Genomic DNA, 7,375 nt, shown 5'->3' on the forward strand with positions numbered 1-7,375 from the left:
CCAAGGAGGGCCTTATTCAAGCCTACCCAAAGGAGCAGTATTTTTGCTCCAGAGTCGAGAACCTTGCGTAGTCCAAGGTCACAAAAGTTTTCTCCTATCTTTTCTTCCCAAAGTTTTATAGTTTTCAGTTTTACATTTATTTCTATGATACATTTTGAATGAGGTTTTAAATATGGTGTGACCAAGTTCTGCACATTTTTAATTAATTAATTATCCTCCCTCCCCACCATGGGGCTGTACCATTCTGGGAGATACTGCAATACCAGGGTGATGTGTGGAGTGGATGAAGCAAGCTCCTGTTCCATCTCCCTGCTCCAAAAATCCATTTAATGTGTTGTCATCTGATAGAGGACATATCTGATATTAAATTGATAAGAACAGATACTACACTTGATCTTAGCCAAAAGGCTGAAAAGCAATTGTACATTTTTTTAAAAATATGGTTATTCAATTGTTCTAGCACCACTTATTGAAAAGCCATTCTTTTCTCCACTTAATTGTTATTGCACTCATTACAGGAATCAGTTCTGTATACATGTATGGGTCCATTCACTTCCATGGATCTATTTTTCTATATTTATGCCATTACTGCACTGTCTTGATTACTGTAGCTTTATAATAAGTCTTGGGTCAAGTGGTGGTAGGCCTGCAACTTTATTTTTTCAAAGTTATTTGGGATATTCTAAGTCCTTTGCACTTCCTTATGAATTTTAAACCTATTTTGTCAATTTCTAAAATTATTTTGCTGGGATTTTGATTGGGATTGTACTGAACCTATAGATTAATTTGTGAATAATTGTTAAAAGTATTTAGTCTTCTGATCCATGGACATGTATATTTAGTTCTCCCTTTATGTAGGTCTTTTTAATTTCTCTCAGCAATGTTTTGTAGCTTTTAGTGTACAGACATTGCACATCTTTTGCCAGTTTTATTGCTAAATATTCCATATATTTTATCTTATTCTAAATAGTATTTTAAAAATTTTAAGTCCTAAATATTCTTTGCAACTATTATGAAATGCATTTTTTGACTTGAATATGTATTTTTTAAATAGACTTTATTTTTTTAGAACAGTTTTAGATTTACCAAGAAATTGATAAGATATTTCAGAGACCCACCCAGCTTCTCCTATTATTAATATCTAACATTAACATGGTAGATTTGCTACAATTAACAAACCAGTATAGATCATTAACCAAAGTACATAGTTTATTTGAAAATCCTTTGTTTTCCTCTAATATCCTTTTCCTCCTCCAGGATCCCATCAGGATACCTCAGTACATTTAGTTGTCATCTCTCTTTGGCTTCCTCTTGCCTATGACAGTATCTTAGACTTTCCTTGTTCTGCTGACCTTGACACTTTTGATGTCAGGTGCTTTTTGTTTAATGTCCCTCAGTTGGGATTTGTCTAATGCTCTTTCATGGTTAGACAGGGATATGGGTTTGGGGGAGGGAAACCACAGAGGTAAAACACCCTACTCACCCATATCATATCAAGGTATACTGTTGGTGTCGACTGTGATCACTTAGCTGATGTACTGGTAGTTTGTGAGTTTTCTCCACTGTAAAGTTCCTCCTTTTTTTCTCCTTTTCCACCTTTCTATACAATATTCTTTGGAAGAAACTCACCATGTACAATCCACACTTAAGGAATGGGGAGTTATACTCCCATGCCTTGAGGGCAAAACATCTACATAAATTGTTTGGAATTCTTCTGCAAGGGAGATTTATCTTGTCTGCCCCATTTATTTCTTTATTCAATCACTTATTTATGTCAGTACGGAATCATGGATGTTTATTTTATATTTTGTGTAATAATCAAACACTGTTTTATTTTATTTTTTGTTCAAATGGTTCTAGTTTTGGCTATTGGGAGTTCTTTCAATTGGCTCATGTATCCTTGACACTCCCCTATCAACATGGATGTACTGTTTTTTTTTGTTGTTGTTGTTTTCTTTTTTAGCACTTCTTTAATTTCTGGCACAAGATGCTCCAGGCACATGCTGTCTATTTCCTTCCCTGTCTTAGAATCAGCCATTTCTCCAGAAAGCCCTGTTCCTTTTATTGGAGAATAGTGTTAGAAAGCAAGATCTGGAGGCTAGATACAATTGGTTTGTATATAATGAGTTTTTATCTTGAAAACTTGCTAAATACATTTATTATTTGTAGTATTTTTGTCTTTTGTAGTTTCTTTTTTTCCCTTAGATAAGTATGCCAACTATGAAGAAAGACAGTGTTTTTATTTCACTTTCTTGCTTATTTAACTGTTTAGATGTTCCAAAACAATGGTGACTATAAGTACCATACATCCTATTCCTGTTACTAATTTTAGGGTTGAAGTATTAAGTCTTTCCCTATTATGTATGATGTTACCTGTAGGTTTATCACAGATTCCTTTTACTAGATTGAGGAAGTGCTTTTTATTCCTAGATAAATGAGAGTTTTTATTAGAATAGATTTTGTATGTTTTTTTTTCCTGCATCCATTGAGATAATCATATGATTTTTAAAATTTTAGTTTGCAGTAAACCCACAAGTTCTCTAATAAAAAGTAGTTCATTAATGTGGTGAACTGCATTGGTTTTTCAATGTTAAACAAATTTTGCATTCCTGGAATAAATTACACTGTTACTGATATTAGAGATATAAGTCTCTTGGGACTTTTTAATTCTAAATTCTACTAACTTTTTCATAGATTCCCCTCCCTATTATTTATTTTTTTTTAAATCTTCATTTTATTGAGATATATTCACATACCATGCAGTCATACAAAACAAATCGTACATTCGATTGTTCATGGTACCATTACATAGTTGTACATTCATCACCTAAATCAATCCCCGACACCTTCATTAGCACACACACACACACAAAACAAGAATAATAATTAAAGTGAAAAAGAGCAATTAAAGTAAAAAAGAACACTGGGTACCCTTGTCTGTCTGTTTGTTTGTTTCCTTCCCCTATTTTTCTACTCATCCATCCATAAACTAGACAAAGGGGAGTGTGGTCCTTATGGCTTTCCCAATCTCATTGTCACCCCCATAAGCTACATTTTTATACAGTCGTCTTCAAGATTCATAGGTTCTGGGTAGTAGTTTGATAGTTTCAGGTATCTACCACCAGCTACCCCAATTCATTAGAACCTAAAAAGGGTTGTCTATATTGTGCGTAAGAGGGCCCACCAGAGTGACTTCTCGGCTCCTTTTGGAATCTCTCTGCCACTGAAGCTTATTTCATTTCCTTTCACATCCCCCTTTTGGTCAAGAAGATGTTCTCCATCCCATGATGCCGGGTCTACATTCCTCCCTGGGAGTCACACTTCACGTTGCCAAGGAGATTCACTCCCTTGGGTGTCTGATCCCATGTAGGGGGGAGGGCAGTGATTTCACCTTTCAAGTTGGCTTAGCCAGAGAGAGAGGGCCACATCTGAGCAACAAAGAGGCATTCGGGAGGAGGCTCTTAGGCACAATTATAGGGAGGCCTAGCCTCTCCTTTGCAGCAACCATCTTCCCAAGGGTAAAATCTATAGTAGAGGGCTCAACCCATCAAACCACCAGTCCCCTATGTCTGTGGTCATGTTAGCAACCATCGAGATGGGGTAGGCCAATACCCCTGCATTCTCCACAGGCTCCTCAAGGGGGCTCTACATATTTTTTCCCCTTGTTTTTTTTTTTTTTTTAAACTTTTTTTTTAAATCAACTGTATGAAAAATAAAAAAAAATAATTAAAAAAAATACAATGAAAGAACATTTCAAAGAGACCATAACAAGGGAGAAAGAAAAAGACAACTAACCTAAGATAACTACTTTACTTTCAACATGTTCCTACTCTACCCCAAGAAACTTACCTAATATAGCAACATTTCTGTGAACTTGTTCCTACTATACTCATCAGAAATTAACAGACCATAGTCATTCCTGGGCATTCCCAGAACATTAAATTTACCCATGATAGCTTATCTGTTCTTCTTGGATTATTGTTCCCCCTTCCTTAATTGCTCTCTATCGCTAGTTCCCCTACATTCTACATTATAAACCATTTGTTTTACATTTTTCAAAGTTCACATTAGTGGTAGCATATAATATTTCTCTTTTTGTGCCTGGCTTATTTTGCTCAGCATTATGTCTTCAAGGTTCATCCATGTTGTCATGTTTCATGAGATCGTTCCTTCTTACTGCCGTGTTGTATTCCATCGTGTGTATATATCACATTTTATTTATCTACTCATCTGTTGAAGGACATTTGGGTTGTTTCCATCTCTTGGCAATTGTGTATAATGCTGCTATGAGCATTGGCATGCAGATATCTGTTCATGTCACTGCTTTCCGATCTTCCGGGTGTATACTGAGAAGTGCAATCGCTGGGTCGAACAGTAACTCTATATCTAGTTTTCTAGGAACTGCCAGACTGACTTCCAGAGTGGCTTAACCATTATACAGTCCCACCAACAATGAATAACATCCTCTCCAGCATTTGTAGTTTCCTGTTTGTTTAATGGCAGCCATTCTAATCGGTGTGAGATGGTATCTCATTGTAGTCTTAATTTGCATCTCTCTAATAGCTAGTGAAGCTGAACATTTTTTCATGTGTTTCTTGGCCATTTGTATTTCCTCTTCAGAGAACTGTCTTTTCATATCTTTTGCCTATTTTATAATTGGGCTGTCTGTGCTACTGTCGTTGAGTTGTAGGATTTCTTTGTATATGCAAGATATCAGTCTTTTGTCAGATACATGGTTTCCAAATTTTTTTTCCCATTGAGTTGGCTGCCTCTTTACCTTTTTTGAGAAATTCCTTTGAGGTACAGAAACTTCTAAGCTTGAGGAGGTCCCATTTATCTACTTTTTCTTTTGTTGCTTGTGCTTTGGGTGTAAAGTCTAGGAAGTGTCCGCCTAATACAAGGTCTTGAAGATGTTTTCCTACATTATCTTCTAGGAGTTTTATGGTGCTTTCTTTTATATTGAGATCTTTGGTCCATTTTGAGTTCATTTTTGTGTAGGGTGTGAGGTAGGGGTCCTCTTTCATTCTTTTGGATATGGATATCCAAGTCTCCCACCCCATTTGTTGAAAAGACCATTATGACCCAGTTCAGTGACTTTGGGGGCCTTTTCAAAGATCAGTCGACCATAGATCTGGGGGTCTATCTCTGAATTCTCAATTCGATTCCATTGATCTATATGTCTATCTTTGTGCCAGTACCATGCTGTTTTGACAACTGTGGCTTTATAATAAGCTTCAAAGTCAGGGAGTGTAAGTCCAACCACTTCGTTTTTCTTTTTTGAGTGTCTTTAGCAATTCGAGGCATCTTCCCTTTCCAAATAAATTTGATAGCTAGCTTTCCCAAGTCTGCAAAGTAGGTTGTTGGAATTTTGATTGGGATTGCATTGAATCTGTAGATGAGTTTGGGTAGGATTGACATCTTAATGACATTTAGCCTTCCTATCCATGAACATGGATATTTTTCCATCTTTTAAGGTCCACTTCTATTTCTTTTAGTAGAGTTTTGTAGTTTTCTTTGTATAGGTCTTTTACATCTTTGGTTAAGTTTATTCCTAGGTACTTGATTTTTTTAGTTGCTATTGAAAATGGTATCTTTTTCTTGAGTGTCTCTTCAGTTTGTTCATTTCTAGCATATAGAAACATTACTGATTTATGTGCATTAATCTTGTATCTCGCTACTTTGCTAAATTTGTTTATTAGCTCTAGTAGCTGTATCGTCAATTTCTCAGGGTTTTCCAGATAGAAGATCATATCATCTGCAAACAATGACAGTTTAACTTCTTCTTTTCCAATTTGGATGCCTTTGATTTCTTTGTCTTGCTGGATTGCCCTGGCTAGCACTTCCGGCACAATGTTGAATAACAGTGGTGATAGCGGGCATCCTTGTCTTGTTCCTGATCTTAGAGGGAAGGCTTTCGGTCTCTCACCATTGAGTGCTATGCTGGCTGTGAGTTTTTCATATATGCTCTTTATCATATTGAGGAAGTTTCCTTCAATTCCTACCTTTTGAAGTGTTTTTATCAAAAATGGATGTTGGATTTTGTCAAATGCTTTTTCAACATCTATTGAGATGATCATTTGGTTTTTCCCTTTCAAATTGTTAATGTGTTGTAATACATTGATTGATTTTCTTATGTTGAATCATCCTTGCATGCCTGGAATGAACCCCACTTAGTCATGGTGTATGATTTTTTTAATGTGTCTTTGGATTCGATTTGCAAGTATTTTCTTGAGGATTTTTGCATCTATATTCATTAGGGAGATTGGCCAGTAGTTTTCCTTTTTTGTAGCATCTTTGCCTGGTTTTGGTATTAGATTGATGTTAGCTTCATAAAATGAGTTAGTTAGTGCTCCATTTTCTTCAATGTTTTGAAAGAGTTTGAGTAAGATTGGTGTCAGTTCTTTCTGGAAAGTTTGGTAGAATTCCCCTGTGAAGCCATCTGGCCCTGGCATTTATTTGTGGGAAGCTTTTTGATGACTGCTTGGATCTCTTTCCTTGTGATGGGTTGGTTGAGGTCTTCTATTTCTTCTCTGGTCAGTCTAGGTTGTTCATATGTTTCCAGAAAATTGTCCATTTCCTCTACATTATCCAGTTTGTTGCCATACAGTTGTTCATGGTATCCTCTTATAATTTTTTAAATTTCTTCGGGATCTGCAGTTATGTCACCTTTTTCATTCATTATTTGTTTATATGGGACTTCTCTCTTTTTGATTTTGTCATTCTAGTTAGGCGCTTGTCAATCTTGTTGATATTCTCAAAGAACAAACTTTTGGTGATATTTATCCTCTCTATTGTTTTTTTGTTCTCTATGTCATTTATTTCTGCTTTAATCCTTGTTATTTCTTTTCTTCTACTTGGTTTAGGATTGGTTTGCTGTTCATTTACTAGCTTCTTCAGTTGATCCATCAGTTCTTTGATTTTGGCTCTTTCTTCCTTTTTAATATATGTGTTTAGTGCTATAAATTTCCCCCTCAGTACTGCTTTTGCTGCATCCCATAGGTTTTGGTATGTTGTGTTCTCATTTTCATTCATCTCTATGTATTTAGCAATTTCTCTTGCTATTTCTTCTTTAACCCGTTGATTGTTTAGGAGTGTGTTGTTTAACCTCCAGGTATTTGTGAATTTTCTAAGTCTCTGATGGTTATTGACTTCTAATTGTATTCCATTGTGGTCAGAGAATGTGCTTTGAATAATTTCAATCTTTTTAAATTTATTGAGGCTTGTTTTATGTCCCAGCATATGATCGATTCTGGAGAAAGTTCCGTGAGTACTAGAGAAGTATTTGTATCCTGGTGATTTGGGATGTAATGTTCTATATATGTCTGTTAAATTGAATTCATTTATCAGATTGTTTAGGTTTTCAATTTCCTTATTG

General features: G+C 35.7%; 1 non-coding gene across 1 annotated transcript; it reads right to left on the bottom strand.

Annotated features, from left to right (window-relative positions):
- Positions 1 to 229: 229 nt before the first annotated feature.
- LOC119538886 lies at positions 230 to 420 on the bottom strand. The gene has a single exon (XR_005217674.1). It is a non-coding gene; the product is annotated as a U2 spliceosomal RNA (small nuclear RNA).
- Positions 421 to 7,375: the final 6,955 nt, after the last annotated feature.

The sequence above is a fragment of the Choloepus didactylus genome, chromosome 6, assembly GCF_015220235.1.
Source record: "Choloepus didactylus isolate mChoDid1 chromosome 6, mChoDid1.pri, whole genome shotgun sequence".
Classification (NCBI taxonomy): domain Eukaryota; kingdom Metazoa; phylum Chordata; class Mammalia; order Pilosa; family Megalonychidae; genus Choloepus; species Choloepus didactylus.